At 45.8% G+C, this 15,086-nt stretch overlaps 1 protein-coding gene across 1 annotated transcript in view; it reads right to left on the bottom strand.

Moving 5' to 3' along the window:
• The window catches only part of fgfr3 (fibroblast growth factor receptor 3), a 231,061-nt gene that overhangs the window by 37,635 nt on the left and 178,340 nt on the right, over positions 1–15,086 (bottom strand).

The raw sequence follows: 15,086 nt of genomic DNA, 5'->3' as shown, positions 1-15,086 counted from the left end.
TACAGTCTCTGAAGAGGAGAGAGGTTACAGTCTCTGAAGAGGAGAGAGGTTACAGTCTCTGAAGAGTGAGGTTACAGTCTCTGAATAGGAGTGAGGTTACAGTCTCTGAAGAGGAGAGAGGTTACAGTCTCTGAAGAGGAGTGAGGTTACAGTCTCTGAAGAGGAGTGAGGTTACAGTCTCTGAAGAGTGAGGTTACAGTCTCTGAATAGGAGTGAGGTTACAGTCTCTGAAGAGTGAGGTTACAGTCTCTGAATAGGAGAGAGGTTATAGTCTCTGAAGAGGAGTGAGGTTACAGTCTCTGAAGAGTGAGGTTACAGTCTCTGAAGAGTGAGGTTACAGTCTCTGAATAGGAGTGAGGTTACAGTCTCTGAAGAGGAGAGAGGTTACAGTCTCTGAAGAGGAGAGAGGTTAGAGTCTCTGAAGAGGAGTGAGATTACAGTCTCTGAAGAGGAGTGAGGTTACAGTCTCTGAAGAGGAGTGAGGTTACAGTCTCTGAAGAGGAGAGAGGTTACAGTCTCTGAAGAGGAGTGAGGTTACAGTCTCTGAAGAGGAGTGAGGTTACAGTCTCTGAAGAGGAGTGAGGTTACAGTCTCTGAAGAGGAGTAGGTTACAGTCTCTGAAGAGGAGTGAGATTACAGTCTCTGAAGAGGAGTGAGGTTATAGTCCCGAAGAGGAGAGAGGTTACAGTCTCTGAAGAGGAGTGAGGTTACAGTCTCTGAAGAGGAGAGAGGTTACAGTCTCTGAAGAGGAGTGAGATTACAGTCTCTGAAGAGGAGTGAGGTTATAGTCCCGAAGAGGAGAGAGGTTACAGTCTCTGAAGAGGAGTGAGGTTACAGTCTCTGAAGAGTGAGGTTACAGTCTCTGAATAGGAGTGAGGTTACAGTCTCTGAAGAGGAGAGAGGTTACAGTCTCTGATGAGGAGAGAGGTTACAGTCTCTGAAGAGGAGTGAGATTACAGTCTCTGAAGCGGAGTGAGGTTACAGTCTCTGAAGAGGAGAGAGGTTACGGTCTCTGAAGAGTGAGGTTACAGTCTCTGAAGAGGAGTGAGGTTACAGTCTCTGAAGAGTGAGGTTACAGTCTCTGAATAGGAGTGAGTTTACAGTCTCTGAAGAGGAGAGAGAGGTTACAGTCTCTGAAGAGGAGTGAGGTTACAGTCTCTGAATAGGAGAGAGGTTATAGTCTCTGAAGAGGAGTGAGGTTACAGTCTCTGAAGAGTGAGGTTACAGTCTCTGAATAGGAGTGAGGTTACAGTCTCTGAAGAGGAGTGAGGTTACAGTCTCTGAAGAGGAGAGAGGTTATAGTCTCTGAAGAGGAGTGAGGTTACAGTCTCTGAAGAGGAGTGAGGTTACAGTCTCTGAAGAGTGAGGTTACAGTCTCTGAATAGGAGTGAGGTTACAGTCTCTGAAGAGGAGTGAGGTTACAGTCTCTGAAGAGGAGTGAGGTTACAGTCTCTGAAGAGGAGTGAGGTTACAGTCTCTGAAGAGGAGAGAGGTTACAGTCTCTGAATAGGAGTGAGGTTACAGTCTCTGAAGAGGAGTGAGGTTACAGTCTCTGAAGAGGAGAGAGGTTACAGTCTCTGAATAGGAGTGAGGTTACAGTCTCTGAAGAGGAGTGAGGTTACAGTCTCTGAAGAGTGAGGTTACAGTCTCTGAAGAGTGAGGTTACAGTCTCTGAAGAGGAGTGAGGTTACAGTCTCTGAAGAGGAGTGAGGTTACAGTCTCTGAAGAGGAGTGAGGTTACAGTCTCTGAAGAGGAGTGAGGTTACAGTCTCTGAAGAGGAGAGAGGTTACAGTCTCTGAAGAGGAGAGATGGATGAGAGAGAGAGAGGAGAAGGAGAGGTCTGGATATGAGATGTTACAATAGGCAGGGTGAAACTGCCACTACCTCTGGGTGAAAAAGACAGACAGTCTGGTAGTGATGTGGAGACAATAGTGGTCTGGTAGTGGTAGTGGTATAGAGACAGTAGTGGTCTGGTAGTGGTATAGAGACAGTAGTGGTCTGGTAGTGGTATAGAGACAGTAGTGGTCTGGTAGTGGTATAGAGACAGTAGTGGTCTGGTAGTGGTATAGAGACAGTAGTGGTCTGGTAGTGGTATAGAGACAGTAGTGGTCTGGTAGTGGTATAGATACAGTAGTGGTCTGGTAGTGGTAGTGGTATAGAGACAGTAGTGGTCTGGTAGTGGTAGTGGTATAGAGACAGTAGTGGTCTGGTAGTGGTATAGAGACAGTAGTGGTCTGGTAGTGGTATAGAGACAGTAGTGGTCTGGTAGTGGTATAGAGACAGTAGTGGTCTGGTAGTGGTATAGAGTCAGTAGTGGTCTGGTAGTGGTAGTGGTATAGAGACAGTAGTGGTCTGGTAGTGGTATAGAGACAGTAGTGGTCTGGTAGTGGTATAGAGACAGTAGTGGTCTGGTAGTGGTATAGAGACAGTAGTGGTCTGGTAGTGGTAGTGGTATAGAGACAGTAGTGGTCTGGTAGTGGTATAGAGACAGTAGTGGTCTGGTAGTGGTATAGAGACAGTAGTGGTCTGGTAGTGGTATAGAGACAGTAGTGGTCTGGTAGTGGTATAGAGTCAGTAGTGGTCTGGTAGTGGTATAGAGACAGTAGTGGTCTGGTAGTGGTATAGAGACAGTAGTGGTCTGGTAGTGGTATAGAGACAGTAGTGGTCTGGTAGTGGTATAGAGACAGTAGTGGTCTGGTAGTGGTATAGAGACAGTAGTGGTATAGAGACAGTAGTGGTCTGGTAGTGATATAGAGACAGTAGTGGTATAGAGACAGTAGTGGTCTGGTAGTGATATAGAGACAGTAGTGGTATAGAGACAGTAGTGGTCTGGTAGTGATATAGAGACAGTAGTGGTTTGGTAGTGGTATAGAGACAGTAGTGGTCTGGTAGTGATATAGAGACAGTAGTGGTTTGGTAGTGGTAGTGGTATAGAGACAGTAGTGGTCTGGTAGTGGTAGTGGTATAGATACAGTAGTGGTCTGGTAGTGGTATAGAGTCAGTAGTGGTCTGGTAGTGGTATAGATACAGTAGTGGTCTGGTAGTGGTATAGAGACAGTAGTGGTCTGGTAGTGGTATAGAGACAGTAGTGGTCTGGTAGTGGTATAGAGACAGTAGTGGTCTGGTAGTGGTATAGAGACAGTAGTGGTCTGGTAGTGGTATAGAGACAGTAGTGGTCTGGTAGCGGTATAGAGACAGTAGTGGTCTGGTAGTGGTATAGAGACAGTAGTGGTCTGGTAGTGGTAGTGGTATAGAGACAGTAGTGGTCTGGTAGTGGTATAGAGACAGTAGTGGTCTGGTAGCGGTATAGAGACAGTAGTGGTCTGGTAGTGGTAGTGGTATAGAGACAGTAGTGGTCTGGTAGTGGTATAGAGACAGTAGTGGTCTGGTAGTGGTAGTGGTATAGAGACAGTAGTGGTCTGGTAGTGGTAGTGGTATAGAGACAGTAGTGGTCTGGTAGTGGTATAGAGACAGTAGTGGTCTGGTAGTGGTATAGAGACAGTAGTGGTCTGGTAGTGGTATAGAGACAGTAGTGGTCTGGTAGTGGTATAGAGACAGTAGTGGTCTGGTAGTGGTATAGAGACAGTAGTGGTCTGGTAGTGGTATAGAGACAGTAGTGGTCTGGTAGTGGTATAGATACAGTAGTGGTCTGGTAGTGGTATAGAGACAGTAGTGGTCTGGTAGTGGTATAGATACAGTAGTGGTCTGGTAGTGGTATAGATACAATAGTGGTCTGGTAGTGGTATAGATACAGTAGTGGTCTGGTAGTGGTATAGATACAGTAGTGGTCTGGTAGTGGTATAGAGACAGTAGTGGTCTGGTAGTGGTAGTGGTATAGATACAATAGTGGTCTGGTAGTGGTATAGAGACAGTAGTGGTCTGGTAGTGGTATAGAGACAGTAGTGGTCTGGTAGTGATATAGATACAGTAGTGGTCTGGTAGTGGTAGTGGTATAGAGACAGTAGTGGTCTGGTAGTGGTAGTGGTATAGAGACAGTAGTGGTCTGGTAGTGGTATAGAGACAGTAGTGGTCTGGTAGTGGTAGTGGTATAGAGACAGTAGTGGTCTGGTAGTGGTATAGAGACAGTAGTGGTCTGGTAGTGGTATAGAGACAGTAGTGGTCTGGTAGTGGTATAGAGACAGTAGTGGTCTGGTAGTGGTATAGAGACAGTAGTGGTCTGGTAGTGATATAGATACAGTAGTGGTCTGGTAGTGGTAGTGGTATAGAGACAGTAGTGGTCTGGTAGTGGTAGTGGTATAGAGACAGTAGTGGTCTGGTAGTGGTATAGAGACAGTAGTGGTCTGGTAGTGGTAGTGGTATAGAGACAGTAGTGGTCTGGTAGTGGTAGTGGTATAGAGACAGTAGTGGTCTGGTAGTGGTATAGAGACAGTAGTGGTCTGGTAGTGGTATAGAGACAGTAGTGGTCTGGTAGTGGTAGTGGTATAGAGACAGTAGTGGTCTGGTAGTGGTATAGAGACAGTAGTGGTCTGGTAGTGGTAGTGGTATAGAGACAGTAGTGGTCTGGTAGTGGTAGTGGTATAGAGACAGTAGTGGTCTGGTAGTGGTATAGAGACAGTAGTGGTCTGGTAGTGGTATAGAGACAGTAGTGGTCTGGTAGTGGTAGTGGTATAGAGACAGTAGTGGTCTGGTAGTGGTATAGATACAGTAGTGGTCTGGTAGTGGTAGTGGTATAGAGACAGTAGTGGTCTGGTAGTGGTATAGATACAGTAGTGGTCTGGTAGTGGTATAGAGACAGTAGTGGTCTGGTAGTGGTATAGAGACAGTAGTGGTCTGGTAGTGGTATAGAGACAGTAGTGGTCTGGTAGTGGTATAGAGACAGTAGTGGTCTGGTAGTGGTATAGAGACAGTAGTGGTCTGGTAGTGGTATAGAGACAGTAGTGGTCTGGTAGTGGTATAGAGACAGTAGTGGTCTGGTAGTGGTATAGAGACAGTAGTGGTCTGGTAGTGGTAGTGGTATAGAGACAGTAGTGGTCTGGTAGTGATATAGAGACAGTAGTGGTCTGGTAGTGGTATAGAGACAGTAGTGGTCTGGTAGTGGTATAGAGACAGTAGTGGTCTGGTAGTGGTAGTGGTATAGAGACAGTAGTGGTCTGGTAGTGGTATAGAGACAGTAGTGGTCTGGTAGTGGTATAGAGACAGTAGTGGTCTGGTAGTGGTAGTGGTATAGAGACAGTAGTGGTCTGGTAGTGGTATAGAGACAGTAGTGGTCTGGTAGTGGTAGTGATATAGAGACAGTAGTGGTCTGGTAGTGGTATAGATACAGTAGTGGTCTGGTAGTGGTATAGAGACAGTAGTGGTCTGGTAGTGGTATAGAGACAGTAGTGGTCTGGTAGTGGTATAGAGACAGTAGTGGTCTGGTAGTGGTATAGAGACAGTAGTGGTCTGGTAGTGGTATAGAGACAGTAGTGGTCTGGTAGTGGTATAGAGACAGTAGTGGTCTGGTAGTGGTATAGAGACAGTAGTGGTCTGGTAGTGGTATAGAGACAGTAGTGGTCTGGTAGTGGTATAGAGACAGTAGTGGTCTGGTAGTGGTATAGAGACAGTAGTGGTCTGGTAGTGGTATAGAGACAGTAGTGGTCTGGTAGTGGTATAGATACAGTAGTGGTCTGGTAGTGGTAGTGGTATAGAGACAGTAGTGGTCTGGTAGTGGTATAGATACAGTAGTGGTCTGGTAGTGGTATAGAGACAGTAGTGGTCTGGTAGTGGTATAGAGACAGTAGTGGTCTGGTAGTGGTATAGAGACAGTAGTGGTCTGGTAGTGGTATAGAGACAGTAGTGGTCTGGTAGTGGTATAGAGACAGTAGTGGTCTGGTAGTGGTATAGAGACAGTAGTGGTCTGGTAGTGGTATAGAGACAGTAGTGGTCTGGTAGTGGTATAGAGACAGTAGTGGTCTGGTAGTGGTATAGATACAGTAGTGGTCTGGTAGTGGTAGTGGTATAGAGACAGTAGTGGTCTGGTAGTGGTAGTGGTATAGAGACAGTAGTGGTCTGGTAGTGGTATAGAGACAGTAGTGGTCTGGTAGTGGTATAGAGACAGTAGTGGTCTGGTAGTGGTATAGAGACAGTAGTGGTCTGGTAGTGGTATAGAGACAGTAGTGGTCTGGTAGTGGTATAGAGACAGTAGTGGTCTGGTAGTGGTATAGAGACAGTAGTGGTCTGGTAGTGGTAGTGGTATAGAGACAGTAGTGGTCTGGTAGTGGTATAGAGACAGTAGTGGTCTGGTAGTGGTAGTGGTATAGAGACAGTAGTGGTCTGGTAGTGGTAGTGGTATAGAGACAGTAGTGGTCTGGTAGTGGTATAGAGACAGTAGTGGTCTGGTAGTGGTATAGAGACAGTAGTGGTCTGGTAGTGGTAGTGGTATAGAGACAGTAGTGGTCTGGTAGTGGTATAGATACAGTAGTGGTCTGGTAGTGGTATAGAGACAGTAGTGGTCTGGTAGTGGTAGTGGTATAGAGACAGTAGTGGTCTGGTAGTGGTATAGAGACAGTAGTGGTCTGGTAGTGGTATAGAGACAGTAGTGGTCTGGTAGTGGTATAGATACAGTAGTGGTCTGGTAGTGGTATAGATACAGTAGTGGTCTGGTAGTGGTAGTGGTATAGAGACAGTAGTGGTCTGGTAGTGGTATAGAGACAGTAGTGGTCTGGTAGTGGTATAGAGACAGTAGTGGTCTGGTAGTGGTATAGAGACAGTAGTGGTCTGGTAGTGGTATAGATACAGTAGTGGTCTGGTAGTGGTATAGATACAGTAGTGGTCTGGTAGTGGTATAGATACAGTAGTGGTCTGGTAGTGGTATAGAGACAGTAGTGGTCTGGTAGTGGTATAGAGACAGTAGTGGTCTGGTAGTGGTATAGAGACAGTAGTGGTCTGGTAGTGGTATAGAGACAGTAGTGGTCTGGTAGTGGTATAGAGACAGTAGTGGTCTGGTAGGTCTGGTAGTGGTATAGATACAGTAGTGGTCTGGTAGTGGTATAGATACAGTAGTGGTCTGGTAGTGGTATAGATACAGTAGTGGTCTGGTAGTGGTATAGAGACAGTAGTGGTCTGGTAGTGGTATAGATACAGTAGTGGTCTGGTAGTGGTAGTGGTATAGAGACAGTAGTGGTCTGGTAGTGGTATAGAGACAGTAGTGGTCTGGTAGTGGTATAGAGACAGTAGTGGTCTGGTAGTGGTAGTGGTATAGAGACAGTAGTGGTCTGGTAGTGGTATAGAGACAGTAGTGGTCTGGTAGTGGTATAGAGACAGTAGTGGTCTGGTAGTGGTATAGAGACAGTAGTGGTCTGGTAGTGGTATAGAGACAGTAGTGGTCTGGTAGTGGTATAGAGACAGTAGTGGTCTGGTAGTGGTATAGAGACAGTAGTGGTCTGGTAGTGGTAGTGGTATAGAGACAGTAGTGGTCTGGTAGTGGTATAGAGACAGTAGTGGTCTGGTAGTGGTAGTGATATAGAGACAGTAGTGGTCTGGTAGTGGTATAGATACAGTAGTGGTCTGGTAGTGGTATAGAGACAGTAGTGGTCTGGTAGTGGTATAGAGACAGTAGTGGTCTGGTAGTGGTATAGAGACAGTAGTGGTCTGGTAGTGGTATAGATACAGTAGTGGTCTGGTAGTGGTATAGAGACAGTAGTGGTCTGGTAGTGGTATAGAGACAGTAGTGGTCTGGTAGTGGTATAGATACAGTAGTGGTCTGGTAGTGGTATAGAGACAGTAGTGGTCTGGTAGTGGTATAGAGACAGTAGTGGTCTGGTAGTGGTATAGAGACAGTAGTGGTCTGGTAGTGGTATAGATACAGTAGTGGTCTGGTAGTGGTATAGAGACAGTAGTGGTCTGGTAGTGGTATAGAGACAGTAGTGGTCTGGTAGTGGTATAGATACAGTAGTGGTCTGGTAGTGGTAGTGGTATAGAGACAGTAGTGGTCTGGTAGTGGTATAGAGACAGTAGTGGTCTGGTAGTGGTATAGAGACAGTAGTGGTCTGGTAGTGGTATAGAGACAGTAGTGGTCTGGTAGTGGTATAGAGACAGTAGTGGTCTGGTAGTGGTATAGAGACAGTAGTGGTCTGGTAGTGGTATAGATACAGTAGTGGTCTGGTAGTGGTATAGAGACAGTAGTGGTCTGGTAGTGGTAGTGGTATAGAGACAGTAGTGGTCTGGTAGTGGTATAGAGACAGTAGTGGTCTGGTAGTGGTATAGAGACAGTAGTGGTCTGGTAGTGGTATAGATACAGTAGTGGTCTGGTAGTGGTATAGATACAGTAGTGGTCTGGTAGTGGTAGTGGTATAGAGACAGTAGTGGTCTGGTAGTGGTATAGAGACAGTAGTGGTCTGGTAGTGGTATAGAGACAGTAGTGGTCTGGTAGTGGTATAGAGACAGTAGTGGTCTGGTAGTGGTATAGAGACAGTAGTGGTCTGGTAGTGGTAGTGGTATAGAGACAGTAGTGGTCTGGTAGTGGTATAGAGACAGTAGTGGTCTGGTAGTGGTATAGATACAGTAGTGGTCTGGTAGTGGTATAGAGACAGTAGTGGTCTGGTAGTGGTATAGAGACAGTAGTGGTCTGGTAGTGGTATAGAGACAGTAGTGGTCTGGTAGTGGTATAGATACAGTAGTGGTCTGGTAGTGGTATAGATACAGTAGTGGTCTGGTAGTGGTATAGAGACAGTAGTGGTCTGGTAGTGGTATAGAGACAGTAGTGGTCTGGTAGTGGTATAGATACAGTAGTGGTCTGGTAGTGGTAGTGGTATAGATACAGTAGTGGTCTGGTAGTGGTAGTGGTATAGAGACAGTAGTGGTCTGGTAGTGGTATAGATACAGTAGTGGTCTGGTAGTGGTAGTGGTATAGATACAGTAGTGGTCTGGTAGTGGTAGTGGTATAGATACAGTAGTGGTCTGGTAGTGGTAGTGGTATAGATACAGTAGTGGTCTGGTAGTGGTATAGATACAGTAGTGGTCTGGTAGTGGTATAGATACAGTAGTGGTCTGGTAGTGGTATAGATACAGTAGTGGTCTGGTAGTGGTATAGAGACAGTAGTGGTCTGGTAGTGGTATAGATACAGTAGTGGTCTGGTAGTGGTAGTGGTATAGAGACAGTAGTGGTCTGGTAGTGGTATAGAGACAGTAGTGGTCTGGTAGTGGTAGTGGTATAGAGACAGTAGTGGTCTGGTAGTGGTATAGAGACAGTAGTGGTCTGGTAGTGGTATAGAGACAGTAGTGGTCTGGTAGTGGTATAGAGACAGTAGTGGTCTGGTAGTGGTAGTGGTATAGAGACAGTAGTGGTCTGGTAGTGGTATAGAGACAGTAGTGGTCTGGTAGTGGTAGTGGTATAGAGACAGTAGTGGTCTGGTAGTGGTAGTGGTATAGAGACAGTAGTGGTCTGGTAGTGTTATAGAGACAGTAGTGGTCTGGTAGTGGTATAGAGACAGTAGTGGTCTGGTAGTGGTAGTGGTATAGAGACAGTAGTGGTCTGGTAGTGGTATAGATACAGTAGTGGTCTGGTAGTGGTAGTGGTATAGAGACAGTAGTGGTCTGGTAGTGGTATAGATACAGTAGTGGTCTGGTAGTGGTATAGAGACAGTAGTGGTCTGGTAGTGGTATAGAGACAGTAGTGGTCTGGTAGTGGTATAGAGACAGTAGTGGTCTGGTAGTGGTATAGAGACAGTAGTGGTCTGGTAGTGGTATAGAGACAGTAGTGGTCTGGTAGTGGTATAGAGACAGTAGTGGTCTGGTAGTGGTATAGAGACAGTAGTGGTCTGGTAGTGGTATAGAGACAGTAGTGGTCTGGTAGTGGTAGTGGTATAGAGACAGTAGTGGTCTGGTAGTGATATAGAGACAGTAGTGGTCTGGTAGTGGTATAGAGACAGTAGTGGTCTGGTAGTGGTATAGAGACAGTAGTGGTCTGGTAGTGGTAGTGGTATAGAGACAGTAGTGGTCTGGTAGTGGTATAGAGACAGTAGTGGTCTGGTAGTGGTATAGAGACAGTAGTGGTCTGGTAGTGGTATAGAGACAGTAGTGGTCTGGTAGTGGTAGTGGTATAGAGACAGTAGTGGTCTGGTAGTGGTATAGAGACAGTAGTGGTCTGGTAGTGGTAGTGATATAGAGACAGTAGTGGTCTGGTAGTGGTAGTGATATAGAGACAGTAGTGGTCTGGTAGTGGTATAGATACAGTAGTGGTCTGGTAGTGGTATAGAGACAGTAGTGGTCTGGTAGTGGTATAGAGACAGTAGTGGTCTGGTAGTGGTATAGAGACAGTAGTGGTCTGGTAGTGGTATAGAGACAGTAGTGGTCTGGTAGTGGTATAGAGACAGTAGTGGTCTGGTAGTGGTATAGAGACAGTAGTGGTCTGGTAGTGGTATAGAGACAGTAGTGGTCTGGTAGTGGTATAGAGACAGTAGTGGTCTGGTAGTGGTATAGAGACAGTAGTGGTCTGGTAGTGGTATAGATACAGTAGTGGTCTGGTAGTGGTAGTGGTATAGAGACAGTAGTGGTCTGGTAGTGGTATAGATACAGTAGTGGTCTGGTAGTGGTATAGAGACAGTAGTGGTCTGGTAGTGGTATAGAGACAGTAGTGGTCTGGTAGTGGTATAGAGACAGTAGTGGTCTGGTAGTGGTATAGAGACAGTAGTGGTCTGGTAGTGGTATAGAGACAGTAGTGGTCTGGTAGTGGTATAGAGACAGTAGTGGTCTGGTAGTGGTATAGAGACAGTAGTGGTCTGGTAGTGGTATAGAGACAGTAGTGGTCTGGTAGTGGTATAGAGACAGTAGTGGTCTGGTAGTGGTAGTGGTAGAGACAGTAGTGGTCTGGTAGTGGTAGTGGTATAGAGACAGTAGTGGTCTGGTAGTGGTATAGAGACAGTAGTGGTCTGGTAGTGGTATAGAGACAGTAGTGGTCTGGTAGTGGTATAGAGACAGTAGTGGTCTGGTAGTGGTATAGAGACAGTAGTGGTCTGGTAGTGGTATAGAGACAGTAGTGGTCTGGTAGTGGTATAGAGACAGTAGTGGTCTGGTAGTGGTAGTGGTATAGAGACAGTAGTGGTCTGGTAGTGGTATAGAGACAGTAGTGGTCTGGTAGTGGTAGTGGTATAGAGATAGTAGTGGTCTGGTAGTGGTAGTGGTATAGAGACAGTAGTGGTCTGGTAGTGGTATAGAGACAGTAGTGGTCTGGTAGTGGTATAGAGACAGTAGTGGTCTGGTAGTGGTAGTGGTATAGAGACAGTAGTGGTCTGGTAGTGGTATAGATACAGTAGTGGTCTGGTAGTGGTATAGAGACAGTAGTGGTCTGGTAGTGGTAGTGGTATAGAGACAGTAGTGGTCTGGTAGTGGTATAGAGACAGTAGTGGTATAGAGACAGTAGTGGTCTGGTAGTGGTATAGATACAGTAGTGGTCTGGTAGTGGTATAGATACAGTAGTGGTCTGGTAGTGGTAGTGGTATAGAGACAGTAGTGGTCTGGTAGTGGTATAGAGACAGTAGTGGTCTGGTAGTGGTATAGAGACAGTAGTGGTCTGGTAGTGGTATAGAGACAGTAGTGGTCTGGTAGTGGTAGTGGTATAGAGACAGTAGTGGTCTGGTAGTGGTATAGAGACAGTAGTGGTATAGAGACAGTAGTGGTCTGGTAGTGGTATAGATACAGTAGTGGTCTGGTAGTGGTATAGATACAGTAGTGGTCTGGTAGTGGTAGTGGTATAGAGACAGTAGTGGTCTGGTAGTGGTATAGATACAGTAGTGGTCTGGTAGTGGTATAGATACAGTAGTGGTCTGGTAGTGGTATAGAGACAGTAGTGGTCTGGTAGTGGTATAGATACAGTAGTGGTCTGGTAGTGGTATAGAGACAGTAGTGGTCTGGTAGTGGTATAGAGACAGTAGTGGTCTGGTAGTGGTATAGAGACAGTAGTGGTCTGGTAGTGGTATAGATACAGTAGTGGTCTGGTAGTGGTATAGATACAGTAGTGGTCTGGTAGTGGTATAGATACAGTAGTGGTCTGGTAGTGGTATAGATACAGTAGTGGTCTGGTAGTGGTATAGAGACAGTAGTGGTCTGGTAGTGGTATAGATACAGTAGTGGTCTGGTAGTGGTAGTGGTATAGAGACAGTAGTGGTCTGGTAGTGGTATAGAGACAGTAGTGGTCTGGTAGTGGTATAGAGACAGTAGTGGTCTGGTAGTGGTAGTGGTATAGAGACAGTAGTGGTCTGGTAGTGGTATAGAGACAGTAGTGGTCTGGTAGTGGTATAGATACAGTAGTGGTCTGGTAGTGGTATAGAGACAGTAGTGGTCTGGTAGTGGTATAGAGACAGTAGTGGTCTGGTAGTGGTATAGATACAGTAGTGGTCTGGTAGTGGTAGTGGTATAGAGACAGTAGTGGTCTGGTAGTGGTAGTGGTATAGATACAGTAGTGGTCTGGTAGTGGTATAGAGACAGTAGTGGTCTGGTAGTGGTATAGATACAGTAGTGGTCTGGTAGTGGTATAGATACACTAGTGGTCTGGTAGTGGTATAGATACAGTAGTGGTCTGGTAGTGGTATAGATACAGTAGTGGTCTGGTAGTGGTATAGAGACAGTAGTGGTCTGGTAGTGGTATAGATACAGTAGTGGTCTGGTAGTGGTAGTGGTATAGAGACAGTAGTGGTCTGGTAGTGGTATAGAGACAGTAGTGGTCTGGTAGTGGTATAGAGACAGTAGTGGTCTGGTAGTGGTAGTGGTATAGAGACAGTAGTGGTCTGGTAGTGGTATAGAGACAGTAGGGGTCTGGTAGTGGTATAGAGACAGTAGTGGTCTGGTAGTGGTATAGAGACAGTAGTGGTCTGGTAGTGGTATAGAGACAGTAGTGGTCTGGTAGTGGTATAGAGACAGTAGTGGTCTGGTAGTGGTATAGATACAGTAGTGGTCTGGTAGTGGTATAGATACAGTAGTGGTCTGGTAGTGGTATAGAGACAGTAGTGGTCTGGTAGTGGTATAGAGACAGTAGTGGTCTGGTGGTAGTGGTATAGATACAGTAGTGGTCTGGTAGTGGTAGTGGTATAGATACAGTAGTGGTCTGGTAGTGGTAGTGGTATAGAGACAGTAGTGGTCTGGTAGTGGTATAGATACAGTAGTGGTCTGGTAGTGGTAGTGGTATAGATACAGTAGTGGTCTGGTGGTAGTGGTATAGATACAGTAGTGGTCTGGTAGTGGTAGTGGTATAGATACAGTAGTGGTCTGGTAGTGGTATAGATACAGTAGTGGTCTGGTAGTGGTATAGATACAGTAGTGGTCTGGTAGTGGTATAGATACAGTAGTGGTCTGGTAGTGGTATAGAGACAGTAGTGGTCTGGTAGTGGTATAGATACAGTAGTGGTCTGGTAGTGGTAGTGGTATAGAGACAGTAGTGGTCTGGTAGTGGTATAGAGACAGTAGTGGTCTGGTAGTGGTATAGAGACAGTAGTGGTCTGGTAGTGGTAGTGGTATAGAGACAGTAGTGGTCTGGTAGTGGTATAGAGACAGTAGTGGTCTGGTAGTGGTATAGAGACAGTAGTGGTCTGGTAGTGGTATAGAGACAGTAGTGGTCTGGTAGTGGTATAGAGACAGTAGTGGTCTGGTAGTGGTATAGATACAGTAGTGGTCTGGTAGTGGTAGTGGTATAGAGACAGTAGTGGTCTGGTAGTGGTAGTGGATAGAGACAGTAGTGGTCTGGTAGTGGTATAGAGACAGTAGTGGTCTGGTAGTGGTATAGATACAGTAGTGGTCTGGTAGTGGTATAGATACAGTAGTGGTCTGGTAGTGGTATAGAGACAGTAGTGGTCTGGTAGTGGTATAGAGACAGTAGTGGTCTGGTAGTGGTATAGAGACAGTAGTGGTCTGGTAGTGGTATAGAGACAGTAGTGGTCTGGTAGTGGTATAGATACAGTAGTGGTCTGGTAGTGGTATAGATACAGTAGTGGTCTGGTAGTGGTATAGAGACAGTAGTGGTCTGGTAGTGGTATAGATACAGTAGTGGTCTGGTAGTGGTAGTGGTATAGAGACAGTAGTGGTCTGGTAGTGGTATAGAGACAGTAGTGGTCTGGTAGTGGTATAGAGACAGTAGTGGTCTGGTAGTGGTAGTGGTATAGAGACAGTAGTGGTCTGGTAGTGGTATAGAGACAGTAGTGGTCTGGTAGTGGTATAGAGACAGTAGTGGTCTGGTAGTGGTATAGAGACAGTAGTGGTCTGGTAGTGGTATAGAGACAGTAGTGGTCTGGTAGTGGTATAGAGACAGTAGTGGTCTGGTAGTGGTATAGATACAGTAGTGGTCTGGTAGTGGTAGTATAGAGACAGTAGTGGTCTGGTAGTGGTATAGAGACAGTAGTGGTCTGGTAGTGGTATAGAGACAGTAGTGGTCTGGTAGTGGTATAGATACAGTAGTGGTCTGGTAGTGGTAGTGGTATAGAGACAGTAGTGGTCTGGTAGTGGTAGTGGTATAGAGACAGTAGTGGTCTGGTAGTGGTATAGAGACAGTAGTGGTCTGGTAGTGGTATAGAGACAGTAGTGGTCTGGTAGTGGTATAGAGACAGTAGTGGTCTGGTAGTGGTATAGAGACAGTAGTGGTCTGGTAGTGGTATAGAGACAGTAGTGGTCTGGTAGTGGTATAGAGACAGTAGTGGTCTGGTAGTGGTAGTGGTATAGAGACAGTAGTGGTCTGGTAGTGGTATAGAGACAGTAGTGGTCTGGTAGTGGTAGTGGTATAGAGATAGTAGTGGTCTGGTAGTGGTAGTGGTATAGAGACAGTAGTGGTCTGGTAGTGGTATAGAGACAGTAGTGGTCTGGTAGTGGTATAGAGACAGTAGTGGTCTGGTAGTGGTAGTGGTATAGAGACAGTAGTGGTCTGGTAGTGGTATAGATACAGTAGTGGTCTGGTAGTGGTATAGAGACAGTAGTGGTCTGGTAGTGGTAGTGGTATAGAGACAGTAGTGGTCTGGTAGTGGTATAGAGACAGTAGTGGTATAGAGACAGTAGTGGTCTGGTAGTGGTATAGATACAGTAGTGGTCTGGTAGTGGTATAGATACAGTAGTGGTCTGGTAGTGGTAGTGGTATAGAGACAGTAGTGGTCTGGTAGTGGTATAGAGA

This window comes from Oncorhynchus nerka, linkage group LG12, assembly GCF_034236695.1.
Source record: "Oncorhynchus nerka isolate Pitt River linkage group LG12, Oner_Uvic_2.0, whole genome shotgun sequence".
In the NCBI taxonomy this organism is placed as follows: Eukaryota; Metazoa; Chordata; class Actinopteri; order Salmoniformes; family Salmonidae; genus Oncorhynchus; species Oncorhynchus nerka.
This window is presented reverse-complemented; position numbering and strand designations above follow the sequence as displayed.